This window comes from Talpa occidentalis, unplaced genomic scaffold (assembly GCF_014898055.3).
Source record: "Talpa occidentalis isolate TD23 unplaced genomic scaffold, MPIMG_talOcc4v2.1 talOcc4.5, whole genome shotgun sequence".
Classification (NCBI taxonomy): Eukaryota; Metazoa; Chordata; class Mammalia; order Eulipotyphla; family Talpidae; genus Talpa; species Talpa occidentalis.
In genome coordinates, this window is record NW_023604861.1 from 106,427,593 (window position 1) to 106,443,266 (window position 15,674).

Here is a 15,674-nt window from a genome sequence, read left to right on the forward strand (position 1 = left end):
GGTATTGTTTTCTTTTTACAAGTTTTTATCAGCCCAGAACTATCATAAACCTCTAGTGCCTAAGGGGTGGCCACCCCTAATTGCCTTACACTCCCTCCATTTATATGCTGAATGCTAACTTCCAAAGTGATGGTATTAGGAGGTAGGGCCTCTGGAAGGTCGTTATGAGGTTATGAGGGAAGAATGCTCATTTATGGGATCAGTACCTTTATAAAAGAGACCCCAGAGTGGTCCCTCACCTTTTCCACCATGTGAGGTTATATGAAAAGATGGCTATGAGAAAATGGGCCTTACCAGATAATCTGCTGATGCCTTGAACTTGCAGTTGCCTTCAGAATGGTGAGAAATAAATTTTCCATTGTTTAGAAGCTATCCAGTTTATGAAATTTTTGTTATAGCAGTACAATGGACATCCAGTTTATGTCTACTCATCTATTTTTTATAATTATTGTTTAGCTTTTAGGGGGTGATAGTTCCCTCTTCAGTGGCTTTATTCTTGGCTTGCATGAGTAAGTTCATGGAGATAGTAGTTTTCTTGGTACTATGGATGTGAGCTCCAAAGTTCAGAGCAATGTTAAAAAAAGGATTATAATTATAATAATCCTTTTATAATAAAAAAGAATTATAATTCACATCTGGAGGCATCAAGGCCTCAGATACAAGATAACTGGTAAGAGTCCAAGAGACCCCTTCTCTGGTCAGCATAGCAGGGCTTGGAGAGGGATGAATGATGCTCCGTGATTTGAATGAACACATTTGATTTGTTGGCATACATGGATGACTGTCCTCATGGGATTTCTGGGTGAGGCATGTGCCTTCCCCTGTGCCTGTTGCATGCTCCATACTGGTGGTTCTCAAAGTGTAGCACTCCTTTGTGCTAAATTGAATCCCCACCTCCCTTCAAGTTCATATGTTGAAGTCCAAATTAAAGAATTAATTAAAATTAAATGAGTTATTATGCATGATATAAAAGAGCAACAAAACAAAAATGGAGGCAACAGACACCTAAATTATACTATGTGGAGGAGAAGAATAATAATAATATAGTCCGCTAAAATTACTTTGAGGTCATACTGTCCAATGGATCACAAAAAAATAGTCCATGATTTACTAACCTCGGCAGAACCTTCAAATAAATCTCAAAAGAAATAGTTTCTTGGTTAGATGTGGATCAATGCAGGGATCTGTCTGTAGGTAAGGAAAACCCAGGAGGGTGGGTTTTCAGTTTTTGTTTGTTTTTAAAAAAAATTTTTTTTTGCTTCTAAGAATATTTTAGAATTACTTCTTGAGAAACAACACTGAACAATGTATGTGCAACAGGTTTACTAATACTTGCAATCCATGTTTGTTCAGAATGGAGGCTTCACCTTATCAGTTCGCCTTGGGGAAATTTTAGAGCTTGAATTTCAGGGCATCCAGTTTAGAAGTTTGTTTAATTTTTTGTGCTTTCCCTTCATGTCTGCAATGGCATTTTTAATATCTAGGCAGATGGTGTGTAAACATTCAGGAATTTTACACCCAGAGTTTGCTTGGTATGCTGATAGGGCATTTTTCAGAGAATAGATTTTCCTCATTGTGATTATGACATAGTTACAATATTTTCATCAGCCAATTTTGAGGAATTTACCTGTGTTTGTATGTTAAGAAATAGTTTCTAGCTCTTAATTTCTTATAATTTCCTTTGCATTTCTTGTTTTCTTTCAATGAAATTTGGCAATATTTTAATGCTGAGGTGGACAAGTATCTAGATTCTGGGTATGTGAAAATGGACTATGCCCAATTATGTTCAAGGTCTTTGGGTGATAATGTGCTTTGAATAGTAAAATAGAAGGGTTTTCCAATAGAGAATAAAAGTGCAGGTCTTATGAATATGAGAATTTGAGTTGAGACCTAGTTCCAAACTACTCAATCTATTGGTCAGACAAGATCAAATTCATAAAGGTTAATAATAGATTAGAATATCTAAGGTTTAGTTGTTTTTCACAAATGTGAATAGTTAATTTTAAGCAACCCCTGCTCTTACTATAAGTACTAAATACTCATTGTTTACCTAGTATTGTATTTGTTTCTCTGAGAAACACTAGACATTTAAGACCTGTCTCTTTGTCCCAAAGAAGCTTAATCGTCCATATGAAGGAAGGAACAGAACTAGCACACATGAGAAATTTAATGCAAAACTATGTGCTACAGAGTAATTACCCCATCTCTGGCGGTTTTGTTTTTTTTTTTTTAATGAGAATTTTCTGAGCACACTCTAGGTTTTTCCTTCCTTTTTATTCATTCCACTTCCATGGTGGGAGGGAAGTGGTGAATTGCTGTAGCATGTTCTGGGCATCCTACTCTTTCTTTTTCCTTTCTTGTGAGCCAGAGGATTATTCCCATAGAGCATGGGCTGTCTGCAATGCTTCTTTTCAAAGATATATGTTCCATCTGGACTCATATCTATCCCTTGCTCTGGGTTGACTGAGACTGGGAGAAAGACTGCCTAATAAATCAAGGGGTTAGTTTTAGCATTCCCACTTGATAATAAAGTTGACATTTTGGTATCCATATTTCTTCTTTAATTCTCAGTTTTTACAGAAACCATATGAAGAAGACTTAAATAAGGTATGACTCTCTAACCGACATCCATGCTAATGTAGAACCTGTTTAGAGTCAAGCAGACGCTGTCTTGTCTCTTACTGCCAGGTTGAGACTTTTAGTTGAAAATGTTAAAAACTTGGGCCTCCCCTGGTGGCGGGTGGTTGAGCACTGCGCTGTGACACTGTCCGCTGCCTCTGCAGTGCTGGTTTGATACCGGCCTGCTGGCGAGGGTCCCACATGGCGCGACAGACCCCTCCTGTCTTGCCTGCTGCTCCCCTCAGCAGTATATATCATCAGTCTGCCTGTTCTGTTCCCTGCTCTGTCTCTGGTGAATTTTCTTACACTCCTGCGCATCTGGCCTGTATCCAGTTCTTGTATAAAATAAATAAATAAATCTTAAAAAAAAAAAAAAAAAATGTTAAAAACTTGACTCTGCAATTCAGTGGCTATGAAAAAGTAAGATATCATTTGCTGATTATGTTCACTGATACAGCCTTCCAGCCTCTGATGCAGACTTTTACCCACTGGTAATGGACAGACAGTTGAACTTAAGAACCATTCCAAAAGATTTCAAAACAAATTTTTTTTTTAAAAGATTTTATTTAGGGGCCTCCCTGGTGGTGCCAGATTGCCCGCTGCTCCCCTCAGCAGTGTATTTCAGTCCATCTGCCTGTTCTGTTCCCAGCTGTGTCTCTGGTGAATCCTCTCACCATCCACACCTCTGACCTGTACCCCAGTTCTTGTATGCACAGTAAATAAATCTTTTAAAAAAAAGATTTTATTTATTTTTGTGTAGAAGAGCTGGGGTGTGGGCCAGAGAGCAGAACAGGTGAATTCACTGGAATATACCGTTGAAGGGAATCAGCTGGTGAAATAGGAGAGGTCTGCTGTGTCATATGGGTTAGCTCCCTGGCCAGGATTGAACTCAGGCCTCAGTGGCCCTTTGCAGTTGTAGAACTGAGACTTAACCCTTACCCCAGTAGAGTGGCCCCAAAAACAAATGTCTTAAACTCAGAGAGTTCTCCTTCCCGATTCTTTAAAATTCCCTGTATTCTGATTTTGATGGTACGCAACCTGGAACTGCCCCTTGATCACGGACCTGGATCATGATTCCTATCCTCAAATATATACTTTTTTAATAGTGTTGTTATAGGACAGGGAGAGGGGCAGCCAAAACTCCACAAACCTGTCTGTTTTAAATGGGTTCTGCCATCTGCCGCATCAACATAAAACATATGAGACTTTAATGGGAAGGAACTTTAATAAAACTAGGAAAAAAAATACAGGTAAGGCAAAGAGTTTAGTTTCTAAATGAAGCACCCAAAGTTACCCGTCCCCTCGTGGGTAAAACTTTATCCATATGGGATCGGCCCAGAACAAGGCCCCAAAGCCTGCCACAAGTCTAAAGCATCTTCCAGTGGGGACCCACAGAAAAGGGTCAGAAACAACCAGACAAGCCCAGAAGGAAAAGAGCAAAATCAACATCAAGATAAAAGTTGTCAATGTCACCTCCCCATGGGTCTCACCCACATCTGTGTCACCCAGTCCACGACCAAAAGACAAGTGCAGTTTCTTTATGTGTTTCTAGGCTCCATGCGCCTCCTCCAGGTCTCCTGGCTCCATCTTGTTTCTTCCTTCCTCAGTCTCTTCTGCAGCTTTTTCTCTCTCTGCTTAGCTCCACCCTCCCTTGGGAGGGGCAGGGAACCTCCCTCTTTCCTGGGGACCACCCTGTTACAGTATTACTGCCTTGTTATTTCTTGGCCAACAGCAAATTAGTGTGGACTGTGAATGATAGCGAAGACTTCATGAAGTGAAAGAGTCATTGGGATTAGATCTTAAAAAATGACTGGGACTTAGCAAATAGAAAGAAGGTAGGGAGTCTTTTAAGTCTCATCCACAATCTAACTTTTAGACTACTGTATTAGAAGAAATAGCAATGATTTTCCTATTGCAGATGGCCCCATGTGCCAGGAAGAGAATCTTAGTGAATATCACAAAGGGGAAAAAAATGAGAGAATTCCAAATTTTTGTGGTTTTCCAGGATTGTAAACAGAAGCAGAATTATGCTCTTGTCTAATGCAAAGTTTTCTAGAGAAGTGTCATTTGCCCATATCCACTAGTCTCACTTGGAGAAACGGGTCAGTAAACAGAAGACACTGATGTCTTCAAGTCCTACCTGCTAAGAGGAGGAGGGATGGGGGAAGCCTTCTAGAACTACTTAGCATCTTCACTACTCCCTACTTCTTCGGGGTCTTTAGCATGGATACTAAGAATCACATGCCAAATATGGAGCACATCCTTCTGAAGATATATTTGCAGTCTTCTCCTCTGTGTGCTGTGTGATTGTCGGCAAATCATAGATTAGATGTTGGCAAAAGTGCGGTCTCCTGAAGGCCACTGCCAGTTCCCTCCAGGTCAGAGCTTTTGTGGGAAACTTTGTGTTAACCAACACAGTCCGAGCTCTATAAAACCTTGTGGATTGAATACAAACAAATAGAAAATGTCTATTATCTCCAAATTAGCCCTCCTGCTGTGTTTTCAAATGGATCTGAAATCCCCATTTACATGCTGCAGTGGTAAAAAGCTTCTCAAAGGTTATTCGAAATCTGAGCTGATTGCAAGAGGATTGATTTTCAGCAAATGTGGCAAAATAACCAAGAGGGATTCAGGACAGCTTCTTACACACTGTGATGTTCGATAAAAGGTCACTGACTTGAGATCAGATTAAGGATTCGTTAGCATGTCATGAACATTCCTGTGCTTTACCACTTCCTCCTCTTCCCTACACCCTGTCTCCCCTCATTCCATATCCAAACAAATTACCAAATGTTGGAAAAGGAAATTTGGAGTCCTGCTGTGTTTATTTTGCTTTATATGTTCTGGATTTAGAGTTAAAACTTTCCAGTAGATGAACTGTGTCAAGAGCTTTTCATTTTATATTGTAAAATGTGTTGTTATGCACAGTTCATTCTATTAAAAAACAAAACATGTAAACCCAAATTAAAATGCATAGTGTGGATCTCTCAGAGGGGCTTCTGAAACACCCGGGCACAAAATGTTGCATGGATTTCTTGTTAACCAGAAATTATTTTTGCAAGCGAACCTTTCTGAGGCCTTATGGAAGGAGCTAGGGCATTGTGAGCCTCAGAAGTTGTAAGGTAGGTGCTTGATATTACACACATTTATCTCGGTTGCCAAGATCTCAACATTGCCATCTGTCTCAAGCTTTGCCAGAAGCTACCTGTGGTTTAAAAGGCCGGGAAGGTCTGGTCTGCGAGGGGGCTTTGGGAAATAATGTGGAAATAAAATATTTGCAATTTGTTTCGTTAACTCTCCTTTTGATACACCATGTTAGGTATTCAGCTTTCTTTTTTAGGTTTCATGCTGTGAGGAAACCATCATGATTTTTTTTTAAAAGGCAAAACCAACTTCCTGTGGTGACATAGTCATAATGTAGGTATCTAGAAATACAGTTATCAGCCCTTATATTTGAGACCTTTGCTTTTAGACCTGGTGGATAAGTGAACTTTTGGGTGAAGAGTTCTCCATAGAGGAGGCTGAGATTGTTCACTAATACTTGGCTTTGCTATAGCCAAAGGGAGTAAGAGGACTGAAATAGTCATCTGTAGAGTTCAGAAAAATCTCTTTTTGGCTACATTTCCAGTAATTGTCTTAAGGCAATGTCATTAATACAGACATTTGCCCCCGTGTCTTCTGCAATTGCATTCTAAAGAAACCGCTTTGGAAATAAGATTGAAAATTGTAGCTATTTAATGAACTGTGGACTACTAGATTTTCAGTAGATATGTGAGGGGAAAATGGAAATTGTCCAGGTCAATGCAAATCTAACAGTAAATATATTGTGTTTTTATTTAAAACACAGTCTTAAAAATCAGTCTTAACCATGTAATATAATCCCCCTCCCCAAAAAAAAATAAAGCCCAGAATCTAGTAGTAATTGGCCAGCAGTTATAAAAGACCAAATATGGGCCTTCTTACTTTCTGTGTCACCTTGGTCAAGGTCCTCAGTGACCTCTGCTGACTTAACTCCTGTTTCCTGATTTCTAAAATGAATGGTTATGAGGATCCTATGTCATGGCACATGTAACTCACCAACGCCAGTGCTTTGCATATTGAGAAGTTCAGTGTTGTGCCTTTTTATTTCCATCCTTTTTACTGTTTCTCTTTTATGTTGTTTTTAGTTTGACAAGATTAAACAGTAGAATTAACAAGGAGACATTAGGAATCATACTTCCCTATTCATTTAAAAACAAAATGACAATGTTAAAGAGTTTTTCCTTGATGACATTGCTAGTGGGCAGGGTGAGGGCCATCCTGGGACCCTCAAACCTGCCTGCTCTAGGTAGATTCTATCATCCACCACATCAAGGCTCTCATGTGTAAGACCTACAGTGGAAAATTACTGGGCCTCCCCTGGTGGCGCAGTGGTTGAGCGCTGGGTTGCGAGGCTGCCCGCAGCCTCTGCAGTGCCAGTTCGATCCCCGGCCACCGGTGAGGGTCCCACAAAAAAAAAAAAGAAAAGAAAAGAAAAGAAAATTACTTTAATACAATTAGTATGCAATAAAGGGAAAAGAAGAGAAAGAATATAATTAAAAATAGTTTCTAATTAAACATCCAAAAGTACCCATCCCTTTGTGGGTAAATACCCAACCAAATGTGGTTGGCCAAAAAGTTTGCGACAAGTCTAAGGCACCTTTTGATGGGGATCCATAGGAAAGGAACAGAAGGAGTCAGGCAAGTCTGGAAGGAAAGGAGCAAAATCAAAACCCAAGTCAAAATAAAATCTGCCAATGTCAGCCTACCCACAGGTCTGTCACCCATGTCTCTGTTTCTTTCAAATGTCTACTCTGTGTCTCCCAAGTCCCTGGTACAAGACCAAGGCTGAGAAGCAAGCACAGCCTCTTCACATGTCCCTCTGTTCCATGTGCCTCCTTCAAGTCTTCTTGATCTCCTCTTCCTTTCTTCTCCCTGTCTTTATCCTTTTTCCTCCCTGCTCAGCTCTGCTCTTCCTTTGGGTGTGGCAGGGCACCTGGAGCTTCCCCCTTCCCTGGGGATTACCCTGTTATAATACTAAGAAAATAAGTAGTCTAGTCATGTAGAATCTGACCCATAGAACTTTGCCTATTCTGCATTTCCTTCATGGCATTCCTTAGTTCTCTCTTGCATCCTCCATCAATAACTACTTTTATAGAACATCCAATCAGTTAAGAGTACAGGTAGTTTTTGGATCTTTGGAAGAAATGGACACTAGGAAGTGGAGAAACTAAGTTGTAGGATCTCCTTTCCCCCGAACTTGCTGGATAACCTTACGTGAGATCATTAGTATAAAGGCATTTGTCAAGAATGAGTTCTCTTCATTATCCTTTTTCCACTGTCTCCTTCTGTATGGAGACAACGTGAACCCATGTCCTTGAAAGGTTTCTAGTTTGCAGCTTGGTGATGGCATGAGAACAGTATTTCATGAGTCCTTGAATGGCAGGTGCTTAGCTAAGGGGTTCCAGAGCCCACAGGGATAAATAGATGAATGAAGGCAGGAGTCTAAGAAGAGTAGAAATGGTGGAGATGGGGGAGTTGTAGAATACAGGCCATGTCACTGTTTTTCTACATTCTTCTAAACTTACTTAAATGAAGACCTATCAACATGGCATCTGTGCTGGATTTGGCCTCTGGTTACCAGTTGACAGATTAGTGTGGGTAGTGGGTTGAAAGGTGAATCTGAGAAAGGTACTGACCAGCCTCTTCTAGATGTTGTTCTCTTTGAGAGAAGAAAGCCCCAGACTGAGATACAGGTTTTTTTTTTTCTTTCTCTTTATTTAAGGGAGAAATTTTGGCCTCATTAGACTCTCATCCCAGAAAATCAGCAGAATTTTAACTGCCTTAAAAATTCTTGAGTCAGCATCAGTTGCTGATGTGCTGTGAGTCACACCTTTGGTTTATTTTGCAATTCAGAATTGGGTTTCCCTGCTGTGACTGATACCGTTGACTTTGGCTATAGTGCAATAAATTCAAATAAACATTTTATGAGGGAAAGTAATCATATTTTATGCAAACAAATTATTCTTCTTTAAAAGTCACTTTTAAAAATGCAAGCTATTTTTTTTTCCTCAGTCAGCATATCAAGCTAATAAAAGTTATTGTAGCATCAGAATTCCTTCATGACTGTTTATTGTTCCATTTATGTTAAATTTAGATGGTTGGTCTCTTTTGTTTCACCACCCCCAACCCTGCCACTCCCCATCAAAATTATATACTCTCATCACCAATTCAAGAAGTTGTGGTTAGTTCATGCATTACACAATTATAGCAAACTGTTAGCAAAGTAGAGGTAGCTACTGCTTCAGAGAGGACTGTGACCATTAAAAAGTGTATGTAGGTTCTAAATCCAGGGAAACACATGAATTACTAACTCATTAAAATTGGGTTTAGTGGGCCTCCCCGGTGGCACAGCGGTTGAGCGCTGGGTTGCGAAGCTGCCCGCAGCCTGTGCGGCGCTGGTTTGATCCCCGGCTGCTCCTTGGTCACCGGAGGAGGGTCCCGCATGGCGCGCAGATCTTTCCTGCCACCCGCTGCTCCCCTCAGCAGTGTACTTCGGTACTTCTGCCTGCTCGGCTCCCCGCTCCGGCTCTGGTGAATTCTCTCACCCTCCCGCGCTTCTGACTGTACCCAGTGCTTGTATAAATAAATAAATAAATCTTAAAAAAAAATACTATTATATATAAAAAAAAATTGGGTTTAGTAGTAAAAAAACAGTGTTTTAGCTTTGTGACATTTGTGTTTCTTGGTCAAGTGATAAAATAATTTTCTGGTTCATTCTTAAGTATCAATTTTGCTTTCATATCATGAATACCTGAGTTCTGCTTAAGAATTTATGCAGGATGTGATCGAGAACAACCTTCCTAGACCACTTTCTCTCCCCAGTGAGGGGAGACCATAATGAAACTCAGACTTGCCATCTCCTTTCACTTGTTTCAGCTGGGGAGTGCTTTAGGTGCCCCTAGGAGGTGCTTCAAGGAGATTCTTTCAGTTCTAAGAGAGTCTTAAGGGGAAATTAGGAAGAGGAAATTATGGGAATTAAGGATGGGGGTAGGCTGTACTACCCTTTTGAAGTGTTTTGTTGAGAGGAACCCTAAACAGATAACTAGCATTTATTAAGTGTTCTTAGTGGGTGGTCTATTCTATGCTACATACAGAGGTCTCTAAGGAGCTTGTAGTCTATCAGAACAATCCAGAACCATTTCTGAACCCAAAGGCTGAACAAGTCTCCCAAGACATTGAAGGATTATACATGCCTCTTGAGAGATTTAGACTTTCTGAAATGAAACCCTTTAGCTTGCATTCTGCATGTGTGAGTTTACTGTCTGGTTACTTCTTGGCAATAGGGCATAATTCTCCAGAGTCTTTGCTCCTATATTCTCATGTAGGTTCCAAAGATGATGGCATTTGCCTGAGCAAAGCCTGTACCCACCCAGAATAAACACTTGCATGTCAACCCCCTACAGAGATGGAGGAGACAATGTTGGAACACAAAATAAATATGGGTCTCAATCCTGTTTGGCCATACTAGCTATGTGATCTGAGAATATTACTTAACCTTTATACACATTAGTTTTCTCATCTACAAAATAGGGTTAACAATACCACCTTCTTGGGATTATTGTGAGTATGAAATAAGAGAACACATATAAAATATCTATCAGTACTAGGAATAAAATAGACACTCCAAAAATAGTAGCGTTATTTCTTTTATTATGGTGCTTTCCCATCATAGTAATTCTGACATAAAACAGTTAAACTGATTTGCATGTACTACTTAGATATGCAGTTTGCTCTGGTTATTTAAATCCATTTTTATTTTATATTCAGTTTGAAGTATAGTTCATGTCATGAATATTACTTTCAGTCTTTATGCTAGAGACACTCAGGAAATTCTTGCCAGTAATGTATAATAATTATATTTTTGACTTCATGTTTAAAAAAATAACCAGTCATACTTATAAATATCTAAGTGTAATATTTCCTTTTCTACCGAAGGGAAAATATTTTTCATTTATTGCTGTTCTACTTCTGAAAATAAACAGCACAGTGTAAACATACCAGCAAGGCAGTCTTGAGCTTGAAAATCAGTGAAAATATATTTAACTTCAGGGAGAGATAATGAATGCTCACCTTAAAACCCTACCTGAGGGCTTCCTTGGTAGTGCAAGGGGCTAAGTCTCAGCACTATGACTGTATCCTCAGCCACTGTAGCACAAGTTCGATCTCCGGCCAGGAAGCTGACCCACATGGTATGGCAGGCCTCTCCTGTCTTGCCAGCTGCTCCCCTCAGCAGTGCATTTCAGTAAATCTGCCTGTTCTGCTCCCCACTCTGTCTCTGGTCAATCTCACCACCCTCCCAGCCCCGCCTCTGCAGCTCTGGCCTACACCCCAGCTTTTGTATGCATAAATAAATAAATCTTTAAAAAAACAACAACAGCCCTGTTTGAGAAGATGTATTTCCTAGGAATAAAGGTGCTGAACAGTAGCTAGCCAAAATGGGATGCAGTCTCAAATTCTGGCTAAAAACAATGTTATTGCCATCATCCCCATCAACATCACCACTGCTACCACCATCAAACTTGCTTGGTTTATTGTATCATAATTTGTCTTGACTTCCATAGATCTGTGATTTCATAAGTATAAACATCACAAGTGGATTTTCTGGCTTAGGAGGACTGCTGATGGGTTGAAAGATAGGTTGGCATTTGAAGTGTTGCTGTTGATAGTGGGTGTGATGGCTTCAAGGTTACTTCGCAGAGCAGGAGCGCTGGTTGCGCAGGCCCTGAGGGCCCGAGGTCCCAATGGGGTTGCCGTGGTGTGCTCCATAACGTCTGGAGGTGGTGTTCCTACTGATGAGGAACAGGCAACTGGACTGGAGAGGGAGATCATGATGGCTGCACAGAAAGGACAGGATCCATACAATCTGTTAGCCCCAAAGGCGGCTTCAGGCACTAAGGAAGACCTTAATTTGGTCCCCTCCATCACCAATAAATGAATTGTGGGCTGCATCTGTGAAGAGGACAACAGTACCGTCATCTGGTTTTGGCTGCACAAAGGCGAGGCCCAACGATGCCCTAGCTGTGGGACCCATTACAAGCTGGTGCCAGACCAGCTGGCCCATTGAGCCTCTGTACTGACTTACAATGTGCTGTAAAGTTTCTTCTTGCCAATAAGGATTAGCCATTGCATTGGCTCCTTCTCCCATTAAAAAAAAAAAAAAAGAGGACCCACAATTTCTGCTTCTAAAAAGGATAACTACCTCTTCACTGTGCAGTTTATACCTCCCCGCTGGTCTCGGTACCTGGGCCTGTTCTTCCATCTGTACTTTCCATCAACCACGTTTCCTCCTCTCTATTAACATGACTTCTCTAGAGCTGCCTTTGTGTGGTGTGACCTCATTATTCATTTTGCCTAACTCTCTTCTCACAGATAGCATTTCCATGGACTTCTTGGTCCCTGTCTTCTTTGCTTCTATCCTTGGAGTCTGCCAGTTACATTCTGAGTCCCTCTGCTATAGGCCTTGGCTTGCTCCACCTTTGGCTAAGCCCTACCAGTTGAAAGAACTCCACATACACTGGTCACATGGGAATGATACTCTACTTGGGGCTTTGCCACAGTCAAGTGAGTCCATGAAAACAAGAGTGAGGAAGAGTTCCTTTATTTTCTTTCTTGATTACTCCTCTTGCTCATGAAACCAACTCCCTGGGCCACATGATGCCTCAAGGCAGGCATATGTGTGTCAATGTGAGATCTCTCTCTACTTGTAGCGGAAGAAAATGTTGTCATTTTAAATGCTAATTGCTTGAGGAGAGCTTGTTTGAACCTCAACTTGAGATCCATTAGTGGGCCATAAAATCAATGTAATAGGTTATACCCAATTATAATTTTTTTATTGAAAAATGAAGTAGAATAACAAAAGAAAATACTAGATAACATTTTAGTAAGGGAAGGATATTTATCTATCTACCTACCAGCATCTATCACTTTGTTGGTGTGTAAATACTGCTTTGTAATGTGAATAAATTTCTTATTGAGGTTTTCAACCAAGAAATTTGGAAAACCTCCACTCCAATAGAGTTCGAATAGGATTTTACCCAGGAAAAACATTTTTTTTGTTTAAAAAATTTAAATCTTTCCTTGAGTAGATTTCATAAAAATTGTGTTCCCTCTATTACACCTCCCAACTCCACAGCAGCTGCTGTATGGTCTGCTAAAAGTAGGGCATTCAAGAGAAAAAGGGATATAGGTAATACAGTTATCTACCCCACCACTGCCACTGTTCCACCCCTTTGTGGTCTCAAGAATCCAGGGTTTGGTGGCCATGAAATAAGAAAGAGAAATGTGGGAGAGGTTGCTGGAGACTGATGTTTGGGTATATAATGTATAGAAGAACAGATGCATGGAAAGGCAGGCTTGTAAACAAAGCTGGCACCATGGAAGTAGAGGAGCAAGGAGAACCCAGATAGTGGACATTTATTAAAGTTAAGGTACTGGGGATGGAGGAGGACGGTGGGAGCGGGGAGGAGGTGTGAGGGAGTACTTGAGAAACTTTTCTACATGTATATACATATTCATTTTTTAAAAATATTTATTTTATTTATTTATGCATACAAGAACTGGGGTGTAGGCCAGAGGTGCAGGAGGTGGGGGTGAAAGGATTCACCAGGGAGCAGAACAGGGAGATTGACTGAAAGGATCAGAACAAACTCTTGACATCTGGTCCACGTAGGCATCAAGAACAAAGTTGGTCTCATCAGACCCCACTTGGGTTTCCTTTTCTCGAAGTTACATGTTCTATGCTGTGCTCTTTTACTTCCAAATCCCCACACAAATACTTATTTTGCTCACAGCCTGTGTTGGTGGTAGTCTTCTGGAAAAGGACAAAAGATGGTGGTCCCCAAACTCCTAAGAGTTAAGAGTGCTGCTTAGGGTCCAGAGAATATCAAGGGCTGCTTTCCTATTTTTCACTAATAGGTTTGTTTGAATCACTATACTCAAATACTAAGACAGGCTATAAGATTGGGGACATGAAGATGACAAACATGTATTTGTAGCTTACATATGTGATATTTTTCATGTATACAGAGGGTGCCTAGATAGTTGTTTAATATATCTTAACATGTATGTTAAAGTACTAAGTTCCCTCCTTGAAAGGAAGAGATACTAATTCATATCCCATTCACTACCCTTGAACTGCGAGTGAACAAATTAAGAAGCCGAGCCACAGACTTGAAATTTTCTAGTATAATTTGAGTGAGATCGGCTATCTTTAATGATGGGTGGGAGAGATTACTTCTATAAATTATGATGGCATCTTACGGATATAAAGTTGCAGCATTCTTCGCTAAGAGTCAGAAGTCCCATGATGGCCTGAAACAGGCAGCCTTTACAAGATTGCCATGGTGCTGGTGAATGGTGCTGGCTATATAACATGTCTGTGCAGCTAAATTCAGCTGAGTCCCATTGGAAAGACAGCAGTCTGGGCTGCAGGGGAAATTTAGAATTCTAATGAATCATTGCACACCAGAGTGGGTTAATACCATAATATCACCGAGAAATCATGTATAATGATGGTGAATTATCCAATGCAACAATATGCTGACTTTAATTCCAGTGCCATATGGCTTTAGGTTTACTTTTATGCCTTTGGGGAGTGGGATGGGATAGCTTAAGGCTTTTTTGCATAGAGAAGATCATAAAAGCACAGTGTTATTTTATTAAGGGAATAGAAATCTCCGTAAAATATAGACCTAGGACAGAAAATGGAGATGGAGGGGAATATGCAGAATGACTTATTATTTTACAGTCAGTGGGAGCGATGGGATATTTATGGCTTCTTTTCATGGTTCCTGATTTAGTGGGGGAACTTCATAATGCTCAGCTTCCACTCTGAGGCTATAGCATTCAGTGCAAAATTCTCCCTGGGTACTGGGTGCCGCGGACCAGCACAGCAGTGAACGATGAGGCCGTCTCAGGGTTGAGAGACTGCGCAGGGTGGTCAGGGATTCGGCTAAAGAAATGACAAATAGACACACTTCAAGAGAGAGTGTAAATCTGAGTGCAACTTTATTTGAGTCAGTGGTCAGTATATATATGTTTTTCTAAAGGCATAGGATCGGTTATCAGTGAACTAAACCAGCTGGCTCATAGGTTTAGCTTATCATTGACAGGGCAGTGATCTATGTCCGAAGTTACATCTGGACCTAGCTACATTTCTGAGTAGACAGGCTATTAATTCTTTCTTTTGTTCTATGTAATTACTTTTTTGTTTTAATAACTACTCACTACTACTAACTTATTTATTAATTAGCATGGGTGAATATACTTTTCATAAGATCAAAGCTAACAAAGCCAAGGACACAATCAGAGAAATCATAAAACTAACAATTCTATTATTACAGAGTTCTATCTATACAGAGTTTAGTAATGTTTCATTTGAATTAGCCCAGTTATTAGATTATATATGTTTTTTAATCAGCAATCAATGACCTTTTTAGACCGGGAAAAGAAAAGATTTTAGAAAGACAGTTGTAGCAGAATAAGCGAGATAAGGTTCCAGGTGGTCAGCATTTCTTTTAACCATCTTTGTGGTGGCTTCTGGTGGTCGTTATCTCTTGGCAGGCATTCGGCTTCTCTGCATCTTAGGTAGTTTGCTGTTCTCCCCCTGCGCGCATGGTTCCTTGCCATCGCCGGACCTCAGGGACCATGGCAACAGCCATTAGCCCTGAAGGTCACTGCAGGGGGAGGTGCAGCAACTGGGTTAAGGGTTGGCATGGAATGCATAAGTCTGAGCTCAGAACCTTGCCAGGACAATTGACAATGACAGCTGAGTGGTCATCATTCTAGTAATAGCTAAAATTTTCAAAGCATTTATAAATGTGTTGATTACTGGGCTAATCCTTTTCATGCAAAATATTAGTTCATTTTCACACCAAACCTGTTGTTTGTATATATCTCACAATGTCAAATACTAACTACACATCATGGCAAAGAGGATGTGTGTGTTTTTCAGAACAAACTTTTGAGGTTGGGAG

At 40.4% G+C, this 15,674-nt stretch overlaps 1 pseudogene; it reads left to right on the forward strand.

The window, feature by feature from the left end:
- The first annotated feature begins 11,373 nt into the window (after positions 1-11,373).
- On the forward strand, positions 11,374-11,776 carry LOC119259307 (cytochrome c oxidase subunit 5B, mitochondrial-like; annotated as a pseudogene).
- Positions 11,777-15,674: the final 3,898 nt, after the last annotated feature.